The 12,665-nt window shown below is 39.4% G+C and overlaps 1 protein-coding gene across 3 annotated transcripts in view; it reads left to right on the forward strand.

Moving 5' to 3' along the window:
• The window catches only part of LOC105493295 (inositol polyphosphate-4-phosphatase type II B), an 822,839-nt gene that overhangs the window by 69,324 nt on the left and 740,850 nt on the right, over positions 1–12,665 (forward strand). The window lies entirely within an intron of this gene.

Here is a 12,665-nt window from a genome sequence, read left to right on the forward strand (position 1 = left end):
AATCTGGCCTCATGATTTTGAGACCTGTGCACTTACACAAGGCCATGTTCTTAGATGGGCCCCAAACTTAGACGGGCTCTGCTGTCACTGTCTTGAAATTCTTAAAAATTTTTGAACAAGGAGCACACATTTTCATTTCATACGGAGTTTTACATATTATATAGCTAGTCCTGCTGCTAGGCTGTGCCATTCTGTCCATAGATAATCTCTAAAGACACACTGTGAAAACTCTTCCCTGTAAAGCAGATGTAGAAATAGAGAGGTAGCCCCAGGGCAGACACAGCCAGAACTTTGTGTTCTGGAATCAAGATTTAGGCTTGGGGCTCCAAGCCTAAATGTGGCTCCCTCAGAAGAAGAATCATTGTCTCATGTGATAGTATAAGTAGTTTCTGGATGCTAATATGGCTTGATGCATTATATCAGTTTTCTATGGTTGTGTAACAAATTTAGTGACTTGAAACAGCACACATTTATTATCTCACAGTTTCTGTGGGTCAGGAGGTTGGGCATGGCCTACCTGGATCAGAGGCTCAGGATGTCAGTAGACTGCAATCAAGGTGTTGGCTGGGCTGCATTTTTTTCTGAGCTTAGGTCCTCTTCCAAGCTCATGTGATTATTGGCAGAACTCAGTTCCTTGGGATTGCAGGACTCAGGCCCTCAACTTCTAGAGGCCACCCACAGTTTCCTGACACAGTCTGCTCTCTCCATAGGCAGTTTACACATGATTGCTTCTTTAAGGCCAGCAGAAGATTCTCTGACTCTCTCTTTGTCTCTCTCCAGTCTTCTGTAATGCAATTATAAGAGTTACACCCTATCACCTTTGCCATATTCTGTTGGTTAGAAGCAAGTCATAAGGGAGGAGTTTATGCTAAGGTCTTAACACCATGAGGCAGGGAGTACTGAGAGGTCACCCTAGGGGCTGTCTGTCACATATAAAAGTTCATAGTTGTAGAAAGCTCTGCCTAGTTGAGCCACTCCCTTAACACAGACTGCTAGGACCACCAAATTTTGGACATGCATTTATGAGTGTAAAGAAGGCAGTGGGGAAACTCACTCCCCATCTGAACCTCTATCACATACAATTTTTTGCATTGTTTTTTAGTTGCTTCAGGAATAAATCAGATTAAAGGCAACCTTGAACTGAGTTCCAGTCACTACTCATGATCATTTTCAAATTCAGGCCAGATTTCATGTGTGGAAAAACTCGCTAGTACCTGGCAGTCCTGGAGTTTAATCTCAGGTTTGTGGGACTCTAAATTTTATGCTCTACACTGGGATAGATCCAGGTCTCTAGGCTCTGAAATGTATACAATTTGTGGTGTCCATTTTGAGCAAGAGAACACAAAATTATAATGTACAATATTCAATATAAATAGAATGTTTAAAATGGGAGGAGAAATCACAACAAATCATTTAAACCTTGGAGATTTGGGTGTCTGTTTTCTAAGATATCTAAGCACTGTGCCAGAAATGCTTATGTAGAAATACTTCCTATTTGCAGTTCAGCTTCCTTGCATATTTCTAGAATATTCTGTAGTTCCTGGCAACTTCCGACGCCCAAGAAAGCCAGTGCAAATGATGAGCACTGAAGCTTCATTAGCTTCTGTGGAATTCTGCCTCTGCTTCCCACTATATCCTCAATATTCAACAAGCAGTCCATGGACCAACAGTGTTGTCACTTGTGGGCATATATTAAAATGCAAAATCTCTGGACCTTTTCATACCTGCTGAAGAAAAACCTTCATTTCAGTGAGATCCTGGGTAATTATATGCACATTAGTGTTTCAGACACACCACATTATACCACATACTGAGCAGCACTACTGCCTCTACGAGCTACACTCAACCTGTGTTTTCTTGGTCAGAATGAGTGGGTAACAGACCTTAGCCCACAGCTGATAACAATCTTGAAAAGAAATAGTAAGAGCAAGTCAAACTGCTTTGAATTAATACAGGTCTCCAGGGTCAGACAAATTTCATCCTTGGGGTACAGAAATAATTTATAGCTGTGATTAGAGAAGCACTGCCAGTAATCTGAAGAATCACAGACAACCAGAAAGGTGCCTTTTTTTTTTCAAACAAACAAAAAGATGAATTCCAAAAATTACTGGGTAGTGAGCCTTACAGCAATTTCCTACAAAACTCTGGAAAGAACTCTTAAACAGGTAACCTGTCAGCTCTTAGAAATAGAAATGGCAATCACCAGGAATCATGCCAAATTAACCTTATTTTTTTTTTTTATAATGTGCATCTAAAACTGGTAGGACCTGGCAAATCTACAGGCATGGTAGTTTCTAGTGATACCTTTACAGATTATATGCAGAATTGTGATACAAATAATAGCACAGCCAAATGAATGCGTGATTGTTGAATAATTGTCTCTTATAAGTTGAATAACAAATAGTTTAAGGAAAGAAGTTTGAAACAGTTTGAGGAAAGGAGTGGGTCCCTGTGTCAGTAAGAGTTCAGTTATAGGAGGAGAACCCCTAGGAATGATATGAAATAAGGGATTGCTTATAGGGATTTGAGGTTATGCAATTGTAGGAACTAGCTGAAGTGTGAGGCTGTGGCTTCTGCATTTGGTGCTGGCCTTGAAATGAGCATGGCAGGAAATCTGGAAGAAAAGATGGATGTGAAATGGGAGAAAATGAGGACAAACCTGAATGTGTGAGGATGATCTGGATCCTGCTTCAATCTCTAAGTTTCCAATTCCAATGATGCAGGTATCTGGAAGGAAACAGAGAAACTGAAGGAGCTGTAATCCTGGCACCTGCCATGTGCCAATGAGGCCAGCCAGCAGATTCAGGACAGATCTGTAGGAACTGCAACAGGACTTGGTCCTGCTCCAAATCTTCCCAGCATCAATGTGGCTGCTGCTTCCCTCTTGACTTTCAATCTCCATAAATTTCTCTTGTAGCCAATCTTAACCACAATGGAAAGGAATTATGGGAAATGTAGTTCCCACAGAGCTGAGTTGACACAGTTCAAAGCTATAGAGCCATACAGTCAACAGAGCTCTGTCCTTGGCCCTGTCCTGCTGATTGCACTTAATAATGCAAAGCTGTAAATGATAAAATATGCTCGATGGCAGAACTCAAAAGATAAATCTCAATAAACTGACTTCTCATGCATCACATATCACATTTAATGTGAGAGGCCCTTCTTGACCATGCTCAGTGAACTAACATCTCAGCCCTCAGTGTATTCCCAGACCTTGCTCTATTTTTTCATAGTACTTATTAGAATCTGATATATGTAATTTTTTATTTATTTATGTTTTGTCATCTCCATCAGAATGCAAGTTTGATGAGAACAAGGACATGGCCTGTTCCACTCAATGCTCAATTCCCAGTACCTAAAATAGAGGAGCACACAGAAGGCATTCAATACATACTCGTTTAATGAATATTTAATTAAATTTGATAATTGTAAGATTGTATATTGAGAAATAAAAAATCAGCTACATGAGAATGGAAACTATCTAAATCAAGAATAATTAGTGAGAGAAAATAATTTGAGACTTTTCTCAATAGCAAGCACAAATTGGGTATCAGGGTATTGAAAAATTAATACATATATCACTTATATTAGTAGAAACAAAGGAAGTAATAGTCACATCGTTACAGGATTCCTTTTGTGCCGTTTCACCAGCCGGAAATATCCGCAGCCGCTGCCACCTCTGTCTGGTCATCGCTTGGGCCTATGGGGCTCGCTCCGCCCACTTGGATCCCACGCCTGCTGTGGCACAGAGCTCAGCCTGTGGATGGACTGGGCATGCCGTGAGCGGCTTCCATGTTGGGCTCTGGTGTCTAGATGAGAGGAACATGGTGGGGTCCGAAAACTTGGAGATACCAGCAATCGCAGAACTCCAAGGGATGTTACAGCTCTTTCTCGGGGTGTCCGAGGTCTGAGTCCCCAAGAAATGTTGCAGCTCTTTACTCTGGTAGCTTAGCAAGCAGAAGCATGTTACAACTCTTTTATTCCTGCTGCCTGCAGCTCTGCCAGTTCCAAGTTCTTGTCCTGAGACCAAGAGCTATGAGGTGCGCAGACACCAGAGAGTGAGTAAGGCAGAGAAGAATTTCACTGAGTGACAGAAAGAATGCTCTCACCTGTGAGAGGGGACCCTGAAAGCAGGGGTAGCTCTCTGTGCAGCTGAGTCTGGGCTTTTTATGGGCTTAAAATTGGGGAATGCTTGCTCATTGGTCCATGGGTGGGCTTGGAGAAAGCACCATGGATTGGTTAAAAGGCACTGTCCACAACCAACCAATATACATAGAGAGAAGGTAAGATGGGGATAGAAGTTCTCACTTTGGTTGTGGACTCTATCTGGAACTGGCAGCTCAGTTTTCAGGTTTTAAACTGTCTTTGGCTTGAAAGTTGGGTTTCACCAGGGACCCAGCCCTGTCTGTTTAGGAATTTGCCTGTGTCCTGTCAACATCAACGTAGTACTCTATATCAGCACTCCCCAACCTTTTTGGTACCAGGGACCACTTTCATGGAAGACAGTTTTTCCACGGACTGGGGAGGGGTGGGGAGGTGATGGTTTTGGGATAAAACTGTTCCACCTCAGATCATCAGGCATTAGTTAAATTCTCATAAGGAGTGTTCAACCTAGATCCCTCACATACACAGTTCACTATTGTTTGCATTCCTATGGGAATCTAACGCCACCGCTGATCTGACAGGAGGCAGAGCTCAGGCAGTAATGCTTGCTTGCCCATCACGCCCTTCCTGCTGTGCGATCCAGTTCCTAACACTCCACAGACTGGTACCGGTACACAGCCTGGGGGTTTGGGACCCCCATATACACTCTATATGGAAAGACATAGATATATTTTAAAATACAAAGATCAATCATATCAATAGGCTAAAAAGAAACATTGGATGATCATATCAGTTGATGCAGAAAAAGCATTTGACAAAATCAACTACTCATTTATCATAAAAACTCTTACCTAATATGAATAGGAGTATTCTCAATATATCATTTACAAAAAAACCTACAGTAAACATCATGCTTAATAATGAGAAATGAGATGCTTCCTTCCTAAATAACATATCTGATAACAGATGTATTTTAGACAGAATATATAATATACATAAAATATATAAAAAACTGAACATTAAAAAAATCTGATTTTAAATAGACATTTCACTAAAGAAAATATACAGCATGGTGGCTCATGCCTGTAATCCCAGCAGTTTGAGAGTCCAAGGTGGGAGGATTATTTGAGCCCATGAATTTAAGACCAGCCTGGGCAACACAGTGAGATCCCATCTCCCTTAAAAAGAAGGAAGAAAGGAAGGAAGGAAGGAAGGAAGGAAGGAAGGAAGGAAGGAAGGAAGGAAGGGAGGGAGGGAGGAGGGAAGAAAGGAAGAAAGGAAAAAAATATGTAGAGGGTAAATAAGCATACAGAAGGATACTCAACATATCCATGTGGATATAATAAATGATTTAATAAGTAAATTAATGGCGGACAAAGACAAGTATCTGATGCAAATGAATTCTAAATATCATATGCTGATACTCTGCCTTCATGAAGTTTGAGCATAACTATCCATTCTTGAACTGTGTGCTCTGTATAATACATTGGTTCAAAGAGTACAGTAAAGAAGAATGCGTGGAGGAGAGTAACTTTACAGAGGAGAATCCTGACAACCACTGTCTCACCAGATGATCAAGGTCACCATCAACAGTGATAAATCATGTTCGTGGTATCTTCCCTTGATACTATATGATGAAAATAGCACTTTTACCACTGGTTTACCTCTGTAAGCCTATAACCCCAGTTTAATTATAAGAAAATCGTCAGACAAATTTCTGTTGAAAGACATTCTACAAAATACTTCACTGGTATTCCTCAAAAGTATCAAGGTCATAAAAAACAAGGAACCCTGAGAAACTATCACAGTAAAGGGGAGCCTAATGAAATAGCTAGATGAAATCTGGACATTAAAAACTAAGGAAATCTAAGTAAAGTATGAACTTCAGTTAATTATATCAATATAGGTTCACTAATTGTGACAAATATACATACTAATGTAAGATGCTAATAAGAGAAACTGCATGTGTAAGGTAGATGGGAATTCTGCCCTATTTTTGCAATTTTTCTGTAAGTCTAAAACAGTTTCAAAATAACTCATTTAAAAAGAGACAAACAAAATATGCAGAAGACAAAATCAATAAATAACTCTGGTAAACAGCTTGTAAATGGAACAGGTGATTAAAAAATGAAAGAGATAATATTGATGAAGTACTTATAATCGAATAAGTGTTTATGAAGTTGTTGTAGGTGAATTACTTATAATTACTGCCTTCAAATATTTCAGATGTTGTATGTAAAGGGATCATGCTCACTTTAGTTTCCAGTGGAAGAAAAAGAACAAATTGATTCAAGTTCCATGGGAGCAGATTTTAACTTAGATTGAAAGAATAATTTTATGATTATTAAGCTGTCCAAATATAACTAACCTGCCTTTGGAGAGGGTTGCAGCACTACCTTTTAATGATCTTCAGACAGAGGCTAAAGAAATGGCATCGTGAAGAACAGTTGAACAGGAATGAGCCCGAAGGTGTCTTCATCTCAGATGCTGTGATTACTGTTGCGTTAGCCAACACCTCCACGATTGCACTGGTTCAGACAGCTCCAGGCAGGCCTCAGAAACAAGTTATTTACTTATGACATCCAGTTGGCAAGTTTTTCTCTGATCATCTTGGAATTACACAGTCTGGATAGAAAGGGAAAAATAATTGTTGAGCACTCTGAGGAACGGATTAAAGAAAAGCCTCTGAGATTTTATTTATGTACATGCACTCTTCTCTTAAGAAAACTAACAAAAAGTTAAAGGCGATAAAATTAAGACAGAAAACAAAACACCACCATGGTTTTAATATTGGATGTTACCATCTCAGTTTTAAATACTATCTGGTAAAATGATGCTTGAGGCCAACTCCAGTGAATAGGAATAACTTTTGGAGGGCAGCGCTACTGTTGTTATCCATGGGAACAGATGGCTGTTACTCTCCAAAAATTCAGATCAGTTTCATTCTCTTCTGGGGAAACAACAACAGCAGAAATTTTAGTCACCACCCTTCTGATAATACTGGAGAAATAGTGTTTTCTTGCTTATGTGTTTCCATGCCTGTGCATTTCTTCTTCACACATCTCTACTTTGTGACTCATGTTTTAAAAAATTACAGAACCTCAGGAATACAGAGATGAATGTGAAATTATGATGTCTTCTATCACATCTGCCCTCTAAGAAGTGTATCACATTGAAGCTCAAGCTGCTTTAAAATTTTAGCTCTTCCAGTAAAAATAATTGAGCTTGTAGATAGTAAATCTCACATCGAGAAATATCCTAGTATACCGAATGTATAGAGAGCAATGTGTGTGTGTACATTTGTGTGTGCACATATGTGTAGCTCATTTGAATTTTAATAATAAACTGTATATTCCATTAGACAGTTCTGCCACTTTAAAATATAAGTACATGGTAAGTAGAAAATCTGTCATTTCTAAGCTCTGTATTTGTTGGCAATGGTTTGCATACAATAATAAAAGGTGAGGACATTTTTCCCGTGAAATTTTAGCCTCCAGATTCCCATGTCACTATGTTTATATTTTTCAATAGCTATGGCCCTTCCCAGCAGACTGGGAAGGCCTAGAGCATACCATAATGTTCATATTTAAGAAACAAATAAAAAACCCCTATTGCTGTGAAACAAAAAATAAATAAAAAATAAAAAAATGTCAATAAGGTAATTTTTTAGTGGAAAATACCAACCTTTGGATTTTATGTCTGCTCTTGTGCCACACTAGAGTTCTAACTTTTTTGCTAATATTATTTATTAATATTAACTAATTTCTTTCTTATCTCTAGTCTAGGAGGATGCTTTCATTTTTACTTTCCAGGATCAGTTTCTAAGAGCATCCATTTCCTGAGTCCTTAAGATTTAGACCTTATTAACAACTGTACTGTTAGATTGTGTCTTTTTTTCAAATTTTTTAACATTTTTTTTTAGACAGAGTTTCACTGTCACCTGGGCTGGAGTGTAGTGGTGCAATCTCAGCTCACTGCAACCTCTGACTCCCAGGTTCAAGCAATTCTAGTTCCTCAGCCTCTCAAGTAGTTGAAATTACAGGCGTACGCCACCACACCCAGCTAATTTGTTGTATTTTTAGTAGAGACAGGGTTTCGCCATGTTACCCAGGCAGGTCTCGAACTCCTGAGCTCAGGCAATCCACCTGCCTTGGCCTCTCAAAGTGTTAGGATTATAGGCGTGAGCCACCACGCCTGGCCAGATTGTCTTTAAAGCATCAAATTTCACAGGGTGAATGTTCCTTCATACATCACCCACACTCCTTTGGACAGCCACTTTTATTATTTGTTTACATGTCAGTTTCCCTATGTAGACTTTAGGCTCTTTTACTGTTGGGTTTGTGTATTGTTTATTCGTTTATTCCTTCTTGCGCCATGACGGTGTTTTGCATTTGCTTTTGCATCTTCCTGCTATTGCCCTCACTGAACTTCAGCTCCTTTCCTTTTCATCTACCTACTGGTATCTATGCATTATTTAAGGGTCATCTGAAATGTGCTGGTCTAGGAGAAACAGATTGTTTCGTTGGAATTAATCACAACTTCAACACCACTTTGCTTCATTCTCTTTCACAGCTATTTCCTTCTGCTGTGTATTTTACTTATTGATGCCTCACTCTCACCCCCAGAGACACACGCCTCCACACACTCTGCTGTAAGCTCCTTAAGGACAGGCATCCTGGTTATCCCAGCACAGGAATAGTACCTTCTTCACACATTACAGATACCTCATAAGTGTGAATTGAATGAATGACACATTTCAGGGCCTTATTAAGATCGTTTCAAAACCATCTATTCCCTGATGACTCACAAATTGATATCTCCAGCCTGGACTTGTCTTTACCTATCTTGTACTCACATATCCAAGTATCTACTTAATCCCTTGCCTTTCCAATTAGAATCACAAACTTATCATGACCAGAGAACTCTTGATTTTTTTTTTCCTCTTCCTTATCTTAAGTAAAAGTCCATTTACAGCACTGCAGTACTGTTTTCTCAGCTCACTGACAAATTTGTTTTTCTTCAAGTGAGAGAGAAGCTCATAGAAAATGGGAAGTCATTGAAGACCAACTTCATTATTTTAGCTCTTTGAACTCAGCCTTCAAATTCTGGTATGATGTGTGATGTGAAAAAAAAATTACATTAAAAACTGACTGAGTTATCCTTGCAGAATACTGATAATAGTTGTTTGCTTAGTTGGTTGGTTGGTTTACAAAATCAGATCACTTCTTGGTCACAAGTTTCCCTTGTGACCAAGGCAAGTGGTTTGTAGGTACAACCATTTACAGCACTGCAGTACTCAGGCCAAACCTGAGCATAAGCCTTGATTTCTCCTTTCCACATGGTATTCATGAATAAGACCTGTCAGTTCATTACCAAAATATATCCGGGTCTTACAGATTTTTACCATCTCCTTTTCCACAGCTTTGGTCCAAGCCACCATCATTTCTTACCTGGAATAGTACCACCATATTCTTTCCTGAACTACATTCAGAGCCTCCTAATTGGTCTACGTGCCTTCATTATTACTTCCCTAAAATTGGTTCTCCATACATTTGCCAGAGAAACTTCTCTAGGGTGTACATCAGATCATAACATCCCCATTTTAAAACTTCTCCAATGGCTTCTACTTAGAACTAAATGTAAATTTCTAACCACATTATCCAATGGCCCGCTTAATTTGACCCCTGAGTAACTTCTAGCTTGTCTCTCTCCTCTTTGTTCACATGGTATGGTGACATTTACCCACTTTCTGTCACTCAAACATGACCAAGAAACTTTTTCTTGTGTAGGAACTTTGTTCTTGTAATTTGAGCTCGAGATGCTTTTCTTTCAGAGCTTCCCCTTCAAGTCCTCAGAAGTCTTCCCTGACCACTTTGGATAATGAGCATCCTGTGATTTCAAATTCTCTGTAGCCCATACTGGGTGCAGGATGCATTTGTTACCTGCACTTTCCAACTAGAATGAGTTATGAGTTATCTACAATAGTACCTGCCTTAATATGTATTTATTGACTGACTAACTGCTGGACTAATGCCATCTCAGTGACAGTCTGCCGTGCTGTCTAGGCGGCCAGATCCTTTTCCTGTGGTAAGAATTGTGCCGTGTCTTATAGCTCTCCACGCACATCACAGCCTTTTCTTATGCTTGACTGTGAGCCCCTTGGAAGCAGATACCACACTTGTATCACCACTGCCTCTCAGAGAATACGGCACAGATGAGTGCATGTGTTTTCTCTTTAATCCTGTAATCACTCCTCTTTCATTCTTTTTCTAATGAAATTGCTTGTTAGTTATAGGAAACTTAAATTCCTATTAGAGCCTTTGAAAACTGAGATTGGGGAATTGATGAGGCCTATAATTGGTAAAATAAACTCTGACCTAAGGTACTTGCCTAATGAAATAATATGGTAGGAAGGCAGTGGGAATAGTTTCACTTAATAGAGGAGATGAAGATTTGATGCTCCTGGTGTCAGTTTATTAGGCAGGAAAACCAATGCGATTAATTCACTGAAAAAAATGATCTGTCAGAAAAGTTCGTCTTCTCTGTAAGCTGAGAGACTGGCTTACGTCTTCTCACAAATTACAGCCCTTTTACTTATATTAACATGATTAAATGTTTATCTTTATTCTAAAATTTTAGATAATATAACTTAATATTATACATGGAACATTGGTATTGGACCAAAGTTGCTGGCTTTATATCCAACCAAGGGAATACTTCAGGTTCTTTGGCAAACTCCTGTGACTAAGAAATGATCTGATTTTGTAAACCAACCAACCGACTAAGCAAACAACTGTTATCAGTATTCTGCAAGGATAACTCAGTCAGTTTTTAATGTAATTTTTTTTTGACGCCACACATCATACCAGAATTTGAAGGCTGAGCTCAAAGAGCTAAAATAATGAAGTTGGTCTTCAATGACTTCCCATTTTCTATGAGCCTCTCTCTCACTTGAAGAAAAACAGATTTGTCAACGAGTAATAATACCCAATGTGTGGGTCCAAAGGTATTTGCACTTTTACTTTTATGATTTTATTTTTTATTTTTCTGAGACAGGGTCTCACTCTGTTGTGCAGGCTGGAGCACAGTGGTGGGATCTCAGCTCACTGCCACCTCTGTCTTCCTGGCTTAAGCAATCCTCCCACCTCAGCCTCCTGAGTAGCTGAGATTACAGGGGTGCACCACTACACCTGGCTAATTTTTGTATTTTAGTAGAGATGGGGTTTTACCATGTTGGCTAAGTTGGTCTTGAACTCCTGACCTCAGGTGATCCACCTGCCTCGGCCTCCCAAAATGCTGGGATTACAGGCATGAGCCACCACACCTGGCTGGTATTTGCACTTTTAAAATAAAAATTTCTGAAAAGAACAATCACTTAAGAGTAATCATCCATAGCGGAATTTCAGACATAATGTTAATTCACATCATATCATTAAACACCCATGTGCCATGTTCTTAATGTCTACTCTAACGATGATATAGTAAACTAGCAGAGTTAAAAAATAGTTGCATGTAGCTTAGTTATAGTTGACTAAAATATCGCAGGTGTACTTATTAAGGTCTGGTTTCACTTTGGGATCAAGAAAAATCCTGCAAAGTGCCTTGCAGAGCATTATGGGGACCTCTCTGTGCCTTTCTCACCTCGCTTTCGCTGAGTTCACAATGGACACGAGTAGAGCAGCTGCAGAGAGCGTGCACTAGGTAGATCCTTCAAAGCCAACAGGTTCAAAATGAGCTCATTGACTCTGTTTCAAAAACAAAAACAAAACAAAACAAAAAAGAGCTCATTATTTTCTTCTCCTTTCTTTAAGATGCATGTCCCTTATTTATTTCCTGTTTGGTTGACAGCATTGCTAAACAAGCAACCACTTAAGACAGAAACCTGGGGTCATCTCAGAAACATGATTCTTTCTTAATTTCCATGTATATCCAGTCATCAAAACCTATAAATTTGACCTCTTCACTACCACTCTTCCAGATGAGTTCAGATCTTCACAACATTTACCTTGGATTATTGTAATAGAATACCATCTGATCCTTTCTGTATCCGGTATAGTTTTCCACAAATCTATCCTCCATACTTCCAGCAAGTTCCTAAAAACAAATCCTTTCCTTATTCCCTTTTGCCCGTAGAATTAATCCCAAACTAAGGCAAATGTAGCTGTTTATCCTTTATGACCACAGCTTGACCTCTTCATGGTACAGCTTTATTTTCTAACAGTCAGCCATGGAATTCAATGTCTTGGCCTCCTTGAGCGCCCTGGCTGTTCTCTAAAAGCTCCATGTTCTTTCTTGCTTCTGTGACTTGCTTCTGTATATGTTGCTCTCAGTACTTGAAATGCACATCTCTTGCTATGTGCCAGCTTTGTTCTAACCACTTGACATGAATTACTTTATTAAATTCCTACAACAATGCTCTGAGGTAGATAATACAGCCAATGCCTTCACTGCCTTGTGTCATTGTGACTTAACTGATTTCAGTCATCTCCACGGCCATTCCTGAGGCCACTCCTATGTGTCTGGTAATATTGTGCTCAGATGGCACATCCTCTAGGAAATCT

The sequence above is a fragment of the Macaca nemestrina genome, chromosome 3 (genome assembly GCF_043159975.1).
Source record: "Macaca nemestrina isolate mMacNem1 chromosome 3, mMacNem.hap1, whole genome shotgun sequence".
NCBI classification, from domain to species: domain Eukaryota; kingdom Metazoa; phylum Chordata; class Mammalia; order Primates; family Cercopithecidae; genus Macaca; species Macaca nemestrina.